The following is a 16899-nucleotide window of genomic DNA, read 5'->3' as shown; positions in this document are numbered from 1 at the left end:
TTCCTAAACACTGGAACTTGGTCATCTGTGCTTTTTAATTATTAATGAATCATTTTGGCAGTCTCCAAAATAATTCATAGGCATGGTCTAGAGTCACCATGGGCCAGACATCATTTTCAACAGGTAGTTTAAGTGTGGTCACTGTGTCTTAAAAGGATGTGGCCAGACTGTCCCCAGTTGTCTCAAAGTCAGCGAATAGACCCTGGGAAACTTCAGTGTATCCATAAAGAAGGAATAATTTGAAATCCAAATAAAATAAAAATACCATACTTCCCTCTTTTATGGGCAAATATCCAGAGATTATAAAATGATGATCCATACTCAGAGTCTTAGGAGGAAAAGAGCAAATTCTCTGGCAACATTCCATAGAAAAAGATGCAGGATTGACACAAAGGTATACCAAAATTGTTCTTCTAATGACAAACATCTCAGTTGAAGCCCAGGTGCTTGGGTAAAATCATTCCAATACATTAGAATATGACCACTTATCAAAAGGGCCAGTGATCCACACAGGCCTCTCTGTCTGGTACCACCAAGACATTCCAGTTTCTGTAGCCAAAGGCAGCAGCATCAGGATTAGTTACCTTGGCTCCCCCAGCTTCCCCCTGGATGATTATACGACAGATGGGTCAATCTGCCTTTGGTGTGAAACTGGAGGGGTGATTCATTTTTCATCACAGGTTTATGGTGAAAACCCTTAACCATTGTTACTGCTCCTCATGAATCCCATGGTTAAGAATGTCAGCCTTGTTTTGAAAAAAATATTTGCGCTGAAGTAACAGTTTCTTTCTTTCCCTCTTTTAGCCTCCTTACCTTCCTGTAACAAAAATTCAGTTGCTATTTTTGAGTCTCAGACATGATATTTACAGTTTGTATAAATCGGTTCTGTCTAAATTCAAACTATTCATGTTTTGTTTTTCACCCACATGACATGGAATCACAGAAATCACAGAAAATCCAGAGCTGGAAGGGGCCCACCAGGATCATTGAGTCCAACTCCTGGTCCTGCACGGGCCACCCCCAACAATTCCTCCAGATACCTGAGAGCATTGTCCAAACACTCCTCTGGCATTCTATTCTATTCTATTCTATTCTATTCTATTCTATTCTATTCTATTCTATTCTAATTCCTATAGCAGAGACACTTTTCGAAAATGTCATTCATTAAGATGACCAAAATATTTGAATTCTCCATTTTATATATTCAAGGTTTGCAAGTTCCATCTAGTGAATTATTGTCTTTACAGGCATTCCGGTTGTCATGTGAGTTTGGGTGGGGTTGTGAAGATGTCCAGTTACCACCAGTCAGAAAATACATGACAAGATTCTGTCTGCAAGAGAAACTGAATATTATAAACAGGAGATGGAATGGGATGAGAAAGGAAAAGACCTCCAAGGTCATTGAGTCCAACCTGTGCCTGATCACCACCTTGTCAACGAGATCATGGCACCAAGTGCCATGTCCAGACCTTTCTTAAACATCTATAGGGATGGTGACCCCACCACCTCCCTGGGAAGTCCATTCCAAGTCTTGACAACCCTTTCCATGAAGAAATTCTTCCTGAAGCATATAAAACAGTAGAAATTACCCCTGCTTAACATTAATTCTGTGCATGCAGCAATTTTCTTTTTGAGACCGTGATTCTGAGATGGAAGATCCTGATGCCCAGACTGGGAGCTCAAGGTAAGTCATTAATGGAAAGACATCAACAAACTGTGAGCCCATATAACCCCATATAACACTGGCAACACAAACCCACCAGGCATTCATGTAAGCATATCATGATCACTGCTTCTAGAGCTCATAGAGAGAGACAGTCCACATGGGAATTATTCCTACCTTTCTGAGATGCTCTCATGTCGTAGACAAACTAGAACTTCTCTCTCCAGCTGGAGAATGAAAATTTCTGCTAAGTACCTGATGATAATTAGGTGTTAAAAATTTATATGACTTCAGCGAAAGGGAGGGAAAATTCCCAGAGGAGAAGCCCATAATTTCCTAATGTGTGGATAACACGAGTCAAGAATTTTATTGGCCATGAATTGTTGAAAGATGTTTTCAAAGGGAGTATTATCTCAGGGAGCATGTTGTTCTATCTTCTATTCTTATTGAGGAACCTGCCTTGGCACCATTTTTAAGATACAGTTATGGAGATATATAAAGATGGAGGTGCTCGGTCAGTCTCTATAAAATTTCTCTTTCCTTCTCATCTGAGTCTAATGGTTCATGATGGTCCTGATGTATCTCATTCAGTCTCCAAAGCTGAGTGATATAGGACAACACCATGAAGTACATAAATCCTATTATACTTTTTGACAGTGTCTGGAGTCATGATGCTTGTAACTTTCGGAATCAGAGCAATGTAGAAATTGTTAGTCTAATGTCTCTACTTGCTGCTGGCCATTGCTGTGGAAAAAAATCATTACACTGTAAAATTGATGTGCATTTAGACCTGCTGTCTGTATGACTGTTAAATGCCAATCTTGCCTCATTTTGTAGCATGTCTCATCTGTGGGTTGAATCATGGATTTTTGGGGCAGGGGGTAAGAATCAGTGACTCATTGGTTTTGCAGTTATTTTTCTTTGTGAGTCAAAATATGACTCAAATGCTTCAAAATTATTAGAAATGCACACCAGATAGAATTAATATAATGTAATGCTGATATCTGAAATGTGAAACTCTATCTCTGAGCTACTCACCCTGGACTCTTTTTGTGGTCAACCAAGAGGAATGGGTATCTTGAGGCTGTAACTGATGTCACCAAAAGTAGAACATTAACATAGGCTGAATGAATCAAGCCCAAATGCGTCTGTTTCCTTCAAGGGCAGATGCAGGTGTCTCCACTAGAGAAGTCTAAAGTACCCCCCAAGTGCTGCTGTTCCATTCTTCCACAGTTCAGAAGTACAAGCCATGCTTGTCTAACTCACAGTCAGATTATTTTGTCTGAGTTCCACTAAGATCATAAGAACACCAGAAAGACCTGACTGAACCTCACCATCTCTCTCAGCACCTTGTCTCTGATAGCTGTTGAAAAGCAGATACCCAGGGAAGAGCCATAAAACCAGGGCAAACATATTTTCTTCAATTTCCTTTCCAGCCTCTAAACCATCTGTAGCTTCAGAACACTTTCAGCTAGGCATGATTCTGATGTATTCAGTGATCTATGAATGTGTCCCATCTTCCTGAAAACCAATGCTTAGGACTAAACCATAGCAGCTACCTTCTGCAAGGTGGCTCTAATTTCAGTACATTAGAAAGTCATCTGCACTCTTTGGTGTGATAGCTTAACACAGCTTGGTTTTTCGTGGGTGGCAAAAGCTGCTCGAAACTTCTACTGTGTCCGGCACAGAGCCAATCGCTGAAGGCTCTGACAATGGACAAGTTACTAGCCCAATCAGAGAAATGGGTAACGCCTCTGTGATGACATATTTAAGAAAGGAAAAAAGCTTGGGACTCTTTCCTGCTCCCCTCCAAGGGGTGGCGAGGGGGCCGCGGGGCCCTTCCCAGAGCAGCCACCAGGGTCCTTCCAGGCACCCTGGGTGGGGCCGTGCTGCCGGGTGGGGGGGGGGGGGGGCATCCCAGTACTGTGAGCAGCCATGTGGCCAGGACCAGCACCAGGAATGCCCATGTGGCCAGGGTGGCATGGCCGCCCCATCTCAGAATGGCTCGCAATGAACTTTACTTGCTTAGCTGCTTTTAACAACTCGTGCTGAGGACAGAAGGGCAGGGGCAGCAGCAACTTTTCCTTTTCAGTGCCCTGCATGAAGAGAGGTGCTGAGTGGAGCTGGCGGCCAGTGCAGACTGCGTGGTGCCAATGGGGACCACGTGGCCAGTGGCGAGGGGCATGGCGAGCAGTTCCACGATGCAGAGCCCGGACGGGATCAACCTTTCAGTGTTGTAGAACTCTATAAAAACTTTTCCATTGCTAGAACTTGAGACCAAACAAAACCACTGGACACCAATTCTCTCCTGAATCAGAGACAAGGGAAAAGTGAGGACACGTGAGGAGAACCAACATGACGACACTGACATCAGTGAAAAGGAGAGAGAAAAAGTGCTCCGGGTGTCGCAGCTGAGATTCTTCTGCAAGCTGTGGTGAGGACTATAATACAACAAATTGTTTCCCTGTAATTCATGAAGTGCATGGGGGGATGCAGAGATCCACACGCAGCCCGTGAGGAACAGTGCTCACGATGGAGCACGTGGATGCTGAAAAGCTGTTATCTAGTGAGAAACTCGAACAGAGAGAGAGGACCCTTGCTTCCAGAGATAGAGAAAGAGAACCCTTGCTTCCAAACTAGGACAGCTTATCCTTAAAAGACGAAACCCCGTAAACTAAAATGACCCATGATGTGCAGTTTTGGGAAGACTGCACCATTTGTGGGAGGGACTCACTTTACAGCAGGTCGGGGGCACTGCTGTTCGTGAAAGTTGAAACCACGCTGGAAAAGTTCGCAGAGAACTATCTCCCGTGGGAAGGATCCCACAGCACAGCAGAAGAAAGAAACTCTTTTTCCTTAAGCATACAGAGGAAAGATTTTTAAGAAGTGAAAGACTGACGAAAACCCCATATTTTGTCTCCTTGTGCTGGAAAGAAGGAGAGATTGGGAAGGAAAGGTGTTCTAAAGGTTTGTTTTAGTTCTCATTACCTTTTTTACTTTTAATTATGTTAATAATAAAATTTCTTCATACTGTTTGAGTTTTGAGCCTGTTTTGCCCTTAAAATGTTTTTCCCCTAATCCTTATCTCAACTCATGCAGTTTTTTGTTTTAATTTCCCCTCCTCTGTTTAGCTATAGCAGAGGAAAATGAGTGAATAGTTTTTTGTGAATGCCTGGCTCTTAGCCAGTGTCAAAACCATGACATTTGGGATGTGACACTGCATGCTTTATCTGTTAAAAACTGGTTTTACTTTCATATTTCCTTTGCCACAATTGCAATTGTTAAAGTGTCCCTTCATTTTCTTCCATTTTCTTCTGAAAATTCTGTCATTTTTTCACAGCTGAATTGATAGAATCACAGAATGGTTTGTGTTGAAAGGGATCTTAAGGATCATTTTGTTCCACCCCCCTGCCATGGGCAGGGACACCTTCCACTATCCCACGCTCCTCCAAGCCCCGTCCAACCTGGCATTGGGCACTTCCAAGGATGGGGCATCCACAGCTTCTCTGGGCAACCTGTGCCAGTGCCAATTGGACTCTAAAACTCAGTAAAAGCTGGAAAGTTAAAGAATGAGGAACAGCTAGGCCTGGTATGTAGAAAATTTTGTGAGGATATTCTGAAGTAAAAGGGGAAGTAATAAACTAAGTAGATAAAACCTGAGTCACTGTGAGTAGATGAAGGGCTGTGAACAAGATCTACCTAACCCCATTGCAGACCTTTGCAATAGAGTTAGACATGATGAATTGATCATGAAAGTTGTCTAGAGAATAACTTAAAAGAGAAATATAAAAATGACTTGCGTAGAAGATAGGGAAGATACAGAAAGGGAGAGAGGTAGATATTTTTTACAAGTCAAGTTCAGAAAGACTGATGCTCACGAAGTAAAACCCACATTTTTTGGTAATGGGTTCACTTATGAAGAGAAAAAATACAGTACAGTGAAGTCATGATCAAGAGGAAAGAAAGCATATTAAAAAAAAAAGTAAAATGTTTGTGAAGGCCTTATAAAGGTAAATTCAAATAAAAGTGAACAAATGAAGATGGTTATTATTGGCTGGTTGATAATTCTGAGTCTTTCCTTTCTCTTTTTGCCATTTTATTTCTCCTGCCAAGAACCCACTTCCCACCTGTTTTACAAGACTTCTATGACTTTTCTCCTCCTTCCTGTCCTCTTTTTGACCCAAATGAATTCTCTGTATCTTATGTCTGCTAATTTCCAAGTCTCTTGCTGCACCTTTCGAACACCAGACCTGTCCATCACAGCCTGACTAGCACATTTCCGGGCCATGAGCAAAACTTAAACCAAAAAGTGATTTGAAACCCCCACTTCATACCAATGTCTCATGCATAGGCTGGTTTGGAAAGCTTTGTTCCCTCTGCAGTTCCTCCATGATCTGTCCTGTTTGTGTTTTCATTATCTGTGGTTAACATACAAAAGTACTGAAATCCCCCATGAAAGCTTTAAGGATAATTCTGCCTTTTAGTAAATATTGACAATGATTTTGTAAATTTTCGAGAATCACATAGGAGTTAATACAAAATTATATCCAAGCTATAGACAGCAACAGGATTTTTTTTTAATCTGTAGACCAAGAGAATAGTTTTTTCTATAAGAAATGTAATTTCTCTAGAATCCTACCAATTTTTGCAGCCTAATTTTAGTCTTTTTCAAATTGTTTGAGTGCTTCCACATAACATTAGACTAAGTGGCAGCAGATTTCCATTATTAATGACATACTGCAACAGTGAATAGCTACAAGCAATTATTGGAAGATTGACAATGGGCAATGAAAATAAATTAGCTAATTCAAGCTAGACAGCAAATACTTTCACACAACCAGCAGCATCTTCAAAACCAGGATAGATGATCTGCAAGCAGTTCAAAATTCTCCACAAATACTGTTTACAGCAGACAATGTGTTGACAATCAGACAAGACTGAGATTAAATAGGGTCTGGCCCTATTTGTTATTTTTGTTTGCCAAACATTCCTTTTATAAAATACACTATATTTGGGTTTATTTTGTTGTTCACACATCTCACATGAGTATCACTTTTTAATTAGCAACACTAATGAGGGCATATGACTCAAAAATCATATTAAAATCTTTGCTGTTTAAACAGCCTAGATTTACAAATATCTCAGCAAAACGACCATGTCATTTGGTATCAAAACACCCTCATCACCTTCTCTAAACCCTCTTGTCCTGAAGGAGAATGTATTTCAGCGTCATATGTATGAAACAACAAATAAAGCAATGTCTTCAGTAGGAAAAAAAAGCCCCAAAAATCCCAAATCTATGTGTATGGAAATAGTTTTTATTTCTATTAGGTAAACGAAAGAACTGGATCCATAATGGCTTACACCATTCCTACGTCAGAGAACTTTCCAGTGGTCCATGCTGGAAGAGACTTGGTGTGGTCTGTTCCCAGGAACGAAATACTACTTCCCACATGCTGAAATATTGCTTGACTGATACAATTCCTACTTTTTCTTTCTTTATTTATTTATTTAGTAGTAGTAAAAGACAAAGAGGAGTCCGTACAGAGTAGATTTGATCTTATGCTATCTTAGGCCCACAAAAATAGATATGAAACTTCCTCGTCACTCCTGACGAAGAACTGTATTTAATTAAAATCAAACCACTAACACAAATTTTAGATTTGTCCCATATTTCTGGTCTCAGAAGTGCTGTCTACTGCCAGTAGTATAAGGAGAACAAAAGCACTCCTACAGCAAACAAGGAATAATGTTGATCTTGCTGCTCTGGGTTGAGACCAGACATGCATTTGATATTTGTGGCACTATCAAAGAGAGGGGATTTATATTGCTGCAGTGCTTAAATGTTTTTTAACTACTAAAAGTAATGCTAGTGGCACCCCTTCAGAGAAGAGAATATTGACTCTCTCTCTATATTTTATATATATGTATACATATACAATACAATTTCTTCACTGAAATAGTGGTTAAGCATTGAAACAGGCTCCTCAGAAAGTGTTGGAGTCAACATCCTCAGAAGTGTTAGAAAAATGGATAGACATGCCACTTTTTCATATGGTTTAACGAGCACGGTGGTATTTGGTTTTGATGGACTTGATGAATTTGAAGGTCTTTTCCAACCTTAATGATTCTGTGATTCTATATTGGTTGCACAGGGTACTTGTTTTCTCTCCATCTCCAAACATTCCACTTCTTTGCAACAGAATAAAGGAATTCTGCTGTGCCTTTATTTCTAGAGATAAACTTGGGAGCCATTGGCAAAAAACCAGTCAGGGCTCCGGAGTCCCTGGCCCTGACAATGTCAGCTGCAGAGAGAGCAGGACAAAAAAGCATCAAGAATAAAAAGATGCAACCCGTAGTGTGGTGATGGGCTGAGGAAAGCATTTCAATGTTCCTCTAAGCTTTGCCTACCCATTCTTATGTTCACATTCAAGCTGAAGGAGACACTTTATAATATGTGACAGTCCTAGGAGTCAGTGAGAAAGACAGTGAAGAGGACACTGTCAGTGCTTTGTTTAGTAGTTATCTTTAACACAGATACTTTAAAGATACTTTAAAGAAAGTAGAGGAAGAGGAGGAGCTTATACCTCCATGGTTCCAACGCCACAGTTCTTGGTCCCAGCACTAGGCAAGAATATATTTGATCTTTAACTTGTTCATGGCTCTTGAAAGCAGGTTAGAGCACTGTATTTCAATCCTTTGGTTATTTCAGTTGTTTGGTAAGACCTTGCTCTGGCAGTGCTTTTTGCATCTCTTGCTCGATTATTTGGCAGACTCCTGGAAGCAAGGACAGTTTTTTGTTGGGTGTGCATGGAGTGCATGGACCACTGGAGGCTCTGAACAAGACAGTGCCAGAGACAATAAAAACAACCAGGTAATTGACTGCTCAATTAAGGTAACAGGATTGCCTTGAAAATGTATTTTTTTAAACAAACACAGTTAAAAATGGAATTTATTTCAGTGTTTTTTAACAGCTGCTTCTCTAATTGATCGGATTTAGGTTTTCATGAAAATGAAATATTTTTACAAAATAATAAAACAAAATTTGACAAAGACTAGAAAAAGAGTTCCTTTCATTTTTTAAATGAAAACATATATTTCAGAAATCCAAATAAATTTAACAAAACCTCAAAAAAAGTCCTTAATTTGTTAATTTAAAACATATATTTCAGAAATTCATGAAGTATTAGCGTTTAAACACATAATATGATGAAGTAGAACAGCATTCAAGAGGAAATCTGTGTACTCTGACTTTCTTGATAGATACTCGTAGAATCTTATGATGGTTTGGTTTGGGAGGGACCTCAAAGCTCTCCTCATTCCAGCCTTCCTGCCAGGGACACCTTCCACCAGACCAGGTTGCTCAAAGCTCCTTCCAATCTGGCCTTGAGCACTTCCAAGGACTGGCATGACTGCAAGACAGCACAGCACAGTTTATGCCATTTCCAGGAATGTTTGACACTTACTTCCCATTATTTAAAACATAAAATTGATTCCATGCTGCTCTGCCATTTTGCTGACAGCTGTAATTTATCTGCCTGACTTCCTTCATTTGAAAATCTTCAGAAACACCTTTTTTTAGACCCTGTTCTCAGACCTTGTTTTCCTCCATTAACCTCAGTCAGGTTAAAGGATTCCTCAATTGAGAATCTCTGAGAAAATCTGCTCTCTGAGAAAATCTGCTCTCGGAGGAAGAGTTGTCGACCTTAGAAGTTTCTTGCCAGGGTTTTATTGAGGCATATGGTGTGTGATGGTTCTGCCTCATGGCTGGAAGCTCTGGGCACTTTTGGAATGGATGCTTCACAGTGCCTTGAGTCACCCTCACCACCAGCATTAGCACAACCCAGGCTGGTATTTAGTGTTCTCTTTGTAGCCGTGAGCAAATTGCACAGAATCTTCAGTGATCCAGGCTCCAGTCCTCCCATCTCAACAGGAATTCTGTAACTGAAATAAAAAAGAAGTAAGCTTGGAGTCCTGTTTTTAGTGTATAAAACAGAAACCATGGCCACACCTCAGCAAAGCACTTCTGCTTAAACACATGAGTAATTCTTTCTGAAAGATCATTTCTCTGTGTGGATCTGTAATTATTTTTCTCTATCACACAGATGATAGATGTTCTTTATATAATAATAATATAATAACAACAAAAATGAATAATGCTGTGAAAGCCTCTTTGCTGTTATTCCTTCATGTGGAAGGCATTCAAATCCTTTATAGATTGACTGCATAAATCCTTACTGAGATATAATGTTTCTTTCTGAAATGAAAATTCAACATTTTCTTGCATACCAAATATATAATAATTTGTATTACACATCTTATATAACCATGTTGAAAGCAGAGTTTCCAAGGCCCTGTCTTAATCTTCATTTTTCTTTTCAACAAGGAAACACATACTGGATGCAAAAAGCAATAATATAAACCCAAGCAACAATGTGAGTCAACACAAACTGATTATTTTCACACATTTTCCTGAATCCTAATTGCTTTCAGTGTTCTCAAAACACCATTAGATGGAGAAATAATAACTTTCATCATACAGTAAAAGGCAATTACACCAACTTGGAAAAGATACCTTGGGAATCTTCATATCAAGCTTGATTTACCCTGATGTTCTACAAACATGTGTAGCAATCACAACAGTTTTGACTCAACTCCAACACAAAATAGAGTTCCCAGAAGTTCATTGGAGGTAAAGCTAAATTTTCACAGTGGTCCCTTCTGGCCTTTAATCTATTAATCATGGCCTTTTTAGATTAAAGCACCAAAATTGCCTACATACCCCATTTCTGATTTCCTCCCACTCATTTTTCTATAGCCTTTCTTGTTCTATATTTAAACTCCATGTCCCTTTCCAGCCTTAACATATGCACTGCATTCTATCTGCCTTATCTAAACCTGCTTGTGCTGGTGGGGCTTCTGGACATACCAGAAGAATATTTCTGAACAAAATAAATTTCTGCCTAATTGTCACCTTCATCACAAGAAATCATGTGCTTTTTTACTGAATGAACAAAGCCTGAAAAGCCAGTCCAGGTTTGTTCAGTAGAGTAATTCAAGTGGAGCTAGTGGGAAAAAACGCATTTGGGATCAGAAGTCCCAAAGAATTGGGAAAGCCATTCCCTGATTTTACTTGGAACAGCCATGGCAGTGGTCACTAATGCTTCCAGGAGGAAAAAATCTTATTTCAGAGACTCATTAACCCAAGAATCCTGATATCTCCCTTTGCAGGAACAGCTATATAAGGAATGAAAAACTATCTTTGCTCTACTTGTCTGAGACAGACATCAGCTTTATGGGCATCATAATCCACACCAGTGACAAATTATATTTCTCTTCCAGAGAGGCAAAGAAGGTAGAGGTATTATAGGAATCATAAGTTCATTTACATCACTCTAAATTATCTGTCATTAGACTCCTTATCTGCTTTGCCTGTATAAAAATAACCCATCTCTGTAAATGTATCAAAAACATGTGTGGAGATTGTCCTGTTAAAATCAAGGGAACTTGCTGCAGACTGTGGTGAGAACTTGTTTGCATTCACACTGAACACACCAGCTGGAAATATAGACCCGACAGGAATACAGACCCAGGAGTATTCTGTGGTGTCGAGATGCATCTCAACCCTGGCACAAGTCCTGCAAACTGGCCAAAAAATTTGTCTGTTCTATTGAAGCCTCTCTGGATTTGATGCATCACATTACATGGAATTAATTTGCCTACTGTGGCTTTGTAAGAGCGTCAGAAACGATGCTCTAATTGAATGTCTGACACTGGAACCTGAAGAAAATTATCTAAACTTCTTTTTCTCCCAAAAAAAATTTCCAAATGGAAAAAGAAAAAAATATTAGGAAAAAGTACAGTCCAAAGCAAGATTTTGAATGACTTAGGGAATGCATGATGTCCCTAATTTCTTGTTATTAAGTAATTTTGAAAAATATAGTCTTCCTTCCTTCCTTCCTTCCTTCCTTCCTTCCTTCCTTCCTTCCTTCCTTCCTTCCTTCCTTCCTTCCTTCCTTCCTTCCTTCCTTCCTTCCTTCCTTCCGAATTCCTTCCTTCCGAATTCCTTCCTTCCTTCCGAATTCCTTCCTTCCGAATTCCTTCCTTCCTTCCGAATTCCTTCCTTCCTTCCGAATTCCTTCCTTCCTTCCTTCCATGAAATAGAACAGTTTTAAACAAACAAATAAACATAAGGACAAGGCAGAGGTGAAAGAACCAAAAAGTGTGGTCCTGAAAATTTGGGTTTATGTATGTATGTACTGATTTATTTTGCTTTATGTCTTTATAAAGTATAATCAACTTTTACAAAGCTTTCAAAAATCATAAATCTTCAGTCACCAGTAACCTCACGTAACTCTGGGTATCTAAAAGGTAGTTTTTAAGACTAAGCTAGACCTCTACATTGCTTTTGCAGGCTTTGAGAAATCCATGGCCTCCAGAAATCACTCTGACTATGGAGTGAATAGCACCTTGGAATTCAGCATTCTCGCTGAAATAGGCCCTTTGGTGACTCACACAGCCCTGGGAGTGTTGAATCTGAAGTTAATTTCATTATGCTTTGATCAGCCCTGCATGTTGTAGTTTTGTAGTTTCGCTCGTGCTACGGAATTTTGTACCCAGAGCACGCACGTGCATTGGAGGAGGATTCATAGGACACGGGAACTATGGGAAGTGGAGAAGAAGAACTCCAACCTTTACAGACTCCCAGCTTACTTAGAGCAGGTTGGGATTTCTCCCTAAATATACTGACTGCATTCTTCAACCAAAAAACATCACTGAGCAGTAGCTTAATGATATTTTATATTGCACAAACTGCTAAGTAACTCAAAACAGGTTTATGCAAGCAGCTCTTATCCCCAAGCATATTTGCATATATTTATATTATTTGCATTATATTTTTCTGTCTATTTTTTCTATATTTAGAATGGGATAGCTGCAGACTAAGAAAAACATGCTTCTATGCATGTGGAAAGTAGTTTACATGCCTGGGATTATCACAAGGGATGCAAAATTATCATAACTTTTTTTTTGTTTTAATATTTCTAGTTTTGCAACACAATTTTTAACAAACGTTGAGCACGAGGCCACTTGTGTAGTGCCGATACAATTTGTTCTTTGTCTATATAGGAAACAATAAAGTAATTTAAATAACTGCAAGCTGACTCATGTCTTTAGTTCCCTCCAAATGTTATGCTGTCATGGGTGCAAACGAGAGCGATCACCATGAGGGACCATGACAGAAGCTTCATCCCTGCAGGTTCAAGGGAGGATGAGCCATGGGATACAGAGAAGCCACTTCCACAGTCACCCTCAGTGACAGCTGGTGGCACCCTGGTTACCTTCTCTGCTTTGCAGGGCTCTCAAAAAGTGACGTGAAGCTGGTAATGAAGGTGAACAGGAGGTTTAATTTGCTATTGTGAGAGAAAGGGGAAAAAAAGACACCTAACTGATTTCAAAAGGAGTTTTTTCTCCTGTTAGATACCACATGCATTTTTAGTACCTCTGGGAGGGAAGAAGAGCAAGGTGGGAGAACTGAAGTCCTCTTTTCATGAATCACTGTCCAGGTTAGGAATTCATTGAATTATAATGGCAACTTTTTAGTTCTTCTTGTTGCTTTTCTGACCAGAATCTCCCATTATTGTTGGATGCTTTTGACTCCAGTTAGTCCTGTGGACCCAGTGCACTGCTGGGACTGTGGGCTGGCACCTGTGTCCTGAGCTCCACTGTTAACCAGGAGTGACCCAGTTTCCAATGGAGTTAGTGGCAAGCTGCCCACTGACTTCAGTCAGCAAGTGCAATTTCAGAAACCATGTCACTTCTGGTGAGGCATGAGATGGAAAGAGGAGGAGCTGACTTTCAGGTCCTAACGTTGAGCATGTGGGGTTGACAGCTGGAAAAGAGATCTGCCTTTATCTCTAGGCATGTAATCCAGCTACCTGCCTATCTGTATATGTTTCTTCTGGAGCAGATTTAGAGAACCTCACTATACAAGGCTGAACAGCTTATGGAATATTTTGTTTGTATGTTATTTCAAGGATATTTTGGGATGTGTTCAAGGTCAGGTGGGATGGGGCTTTTAGCAACCTGTTCTAATGCAAGTTATCCTTACCCGTAGCAGGGCTGTTGGAACTAGATGATTTTTAATGTCCCTTTCAACCCAAACCATTATGTGAATTTATGATATAGTAAGCATTTTATCTTTGTCAAAGACATTGGTCTTATATTTATTTTAAGCCTTCAGAAAATATATCTTATTTTTCACACAGAGAGAATATAAATCTAATTTCTAGGATTTGAGGTATATTGTCACAGTTTAATAAATTAATCAACATGCTGCAGAAACAACTCCCACATTTAATCAGGACCTCCTGCAAAGATTGTTATCAACATTGCCTGAGTCATCAGGTTGTTTCCTGCTAATTATTAGCTAATACAACAATAAAATAAGATAAAGGTTTTCTGTAAGATACATTATCATATTGGCAACAGAACAAAAAAGCTTCAAATAAACTGAAGATATGAGATAATATTTTCCAGTGAATGATTAAGAAAAATATATAAAAATTAAGTATAACAGAGCAAAAGGCAGCTCCTGAGAATTTAACATGCAAATGGCCAAAGAAGAGAAACCAAGGAGAAAATATCATCTGAAACTGCTGCTTGATCATTGCAAGTGGCTGATTTTTGTCACAGAGGGTAGTTCAGCATGAATCTGAACAGTTCCAAAACTCTTCTTGTCAGGCAGACTTGGAAGTTCAAACTTTCAAGGAATTCATGTTGTGATTTAGACATTGCCTTCTGAAAGAAGGAGGAAGAGAAGGGATAAATCATCTTTAGGCCTAGGGGAGTTTAACTAAAAATCTTTTTTAGTGTCATTTCTGAGCAGGTGTTTTTTCTATTTCCTGATGTCTGAGTGATGGATGCACAAGGACTAACCAGGCACAATCCTAGGCCCACACAGCTACCCAAATAAAAATGACATTTTACTGGAAATGTTAACCACAGCGGGTTTCAGCCTGAAGTTTATGTCTTTTATTATAGTTATACACCGGCTCACTCTTGTGTATGCTAAGCATTTTCAGTGCAGCAGTCAGACACCCAGAGTGGTCACACTGAACTTCACAATCATTCAGTTTGATGGGTTCCATTTGTCTCTAAATTCTCCCAGATTTCACTTTTTTTTCATCACTTTCTTTGAAATTGTATATGCATTTTCCAAGACAACCCAAGTGACTTATCCGAAGTGGTCCTAATTCAGTAGTGATCAATGTGACCTGGCAACAGCTGCCTTTACAGTGTCACGAGAAAAGTTGCATGCCCCATCCCTGGAAGTGTTCAAAACCAGGTTGGATAGGGCTTGGAACAAACTGGGATAGAGGAAGGTGTCACTGCCTATGGAAGGGATTGGAATGAGATGATCTTTAAAATCCTTTCCAACCCAAACCATTCTGTGATTCTTTGAAAGTTTTTGGGAGGACAACAGTGGTATTAAAGCAGAGGAAAGCAAAGTAACTTGGTATTCTCAGGGCTTTATGGAGAAAAAGCATTTCTGTTTATGCCTATGTGTGCACATAAACAGAACCTCAGGGGAGAGCTCACAAAGGCTAATTTTGGCCTGAAGAGGTGGATAACTCTGAGCTGCCCTCTAGTCAGGAAAAAGAGGGAGAGAGACACTTGCTTCTTCAGGGAATGATTAAGGAAAGCCCTTTCCAGAACATATTTCTTTCCTGGCACAACAGAACCAAGTGCTGTAGGCTACCATCATCCTTTGGTGCCACCACCCTTAGAGTGTTTGCTGTTAGCCTAAGAGATGGGATAACTGGACCTTTCACAGGATGGACTTTTATTGGAAAGTGTCAGTCATAACTCATTAAGCCTTTAGTCATGTGAAAATTTACATGCACCATTAAAGGCAATGAAATTACTCACAGGGCATCACATCAGGGTCCTGCCTGCCATCATTTTTTGTCCCAGTTTGGAAAAACTTATACATAAGCTTAACTTCAGGCACAACAGATAGCAGACTCAGTTTATAACTAAGTTATATATAACAGGATGATTTGTTAATAACAAAAATACACTCTAGGAAATTAACTTTGTCAATGCATCTGGCTTTGGGAAAAGTTTTTCAGGTCCAGGAGAGGACTTCTGTCCAGGTATAGGAATGCTGGAGAGCAGCACAGAGTCCAGGGCTAAGGTGCTCACCTGGGACAGGCGACACCCAGGTTGCCTCTCTGCTGCCTGATTCAGCCCAGGTGTTGGAATTTTTCTTCCCATGTTCCAACAAAGTGATTTGATGCCTTGGTTGAGCTAAGGTGGGATGTTTCACTCTGGAAACTGGAAAATTCTTCAATTACTTCAAAAGGAAAAAGAAGCAGATTTGATTATAAAGCATCTCAGTGAGGAATGCATTCAGATTTATGGTTTTTATTAAAGCATCAAGATTTTTATTGCTACAAGCTTGAGAAGGGTGTTTTTGCAAAGACAACCTGCATAAAAGTATCTTTTCAAGTCTTCACTAGAAAAACATTGTGTTCCCCATTTTGTATTCTCTCTGGCACCTATTATTTGGTGATTTTCTGTTAACTCTGAAGCACTGTTCAACCACATATTTCTTATTAGTAAATTAATAAACACATTTATAATTTATTAATATGCATAGTCAAATTAGTATTAACTGGTTTTACAGTCAAGAACCACATATTTATTGTGAATTATCACACTAGATCAAATTTTCATGCCACATATTGATATGAAGACATACATCAGAAGTACCAGTCCTAATAGGAAGTAGTTAGCTTAAAAAATTCCCATCTTTTTCATAAGATGAGAAAATAGCTTCCAAGTATGTTCCTTAAAGTGATGCTGTTGCCTCAGAAAGGGCAACTTGCTGCCAGTAACATTGAGGAATCTGTGGTGCATTTAATAGAGAAAGTAGTGAATCTGTCTTTTAAAAATAAATTACAAATAGATGAAATGATTAATAAGCAGCAATGCCATCTTCAATGTTTTTTATTTTTCTAATGTACAGGAAAATGAAAAAAACAATACCGACAGCTTATTTGTATGATTCTTCCTGCTCTCTTTAAACCGCAGCAGTGCATTTTTAAAATTTTAATTCCAATAATGTGTTTTGTTCTTCTAAGCACGCAATCTCTGATAGAAATGGACAGAGAGGAACAGAGGTTTAGCTGGAATAACCTCTAGCTTGGTTTTGATTAGCTTGGCAATTAAAT

This window comes from Coloeus monedula (assembly GCF_965178545.1).
Source record: "Coloeus monedula genome assembly, chromosome: 2".
NCBI lineage: Eukaryota > Metazoa > Chordata > Aves > Passeriformes > Corvidae > Coloeus > Coloeus monedula.
Note: the sequence above shows the minus strand (reverse complement) of the source record.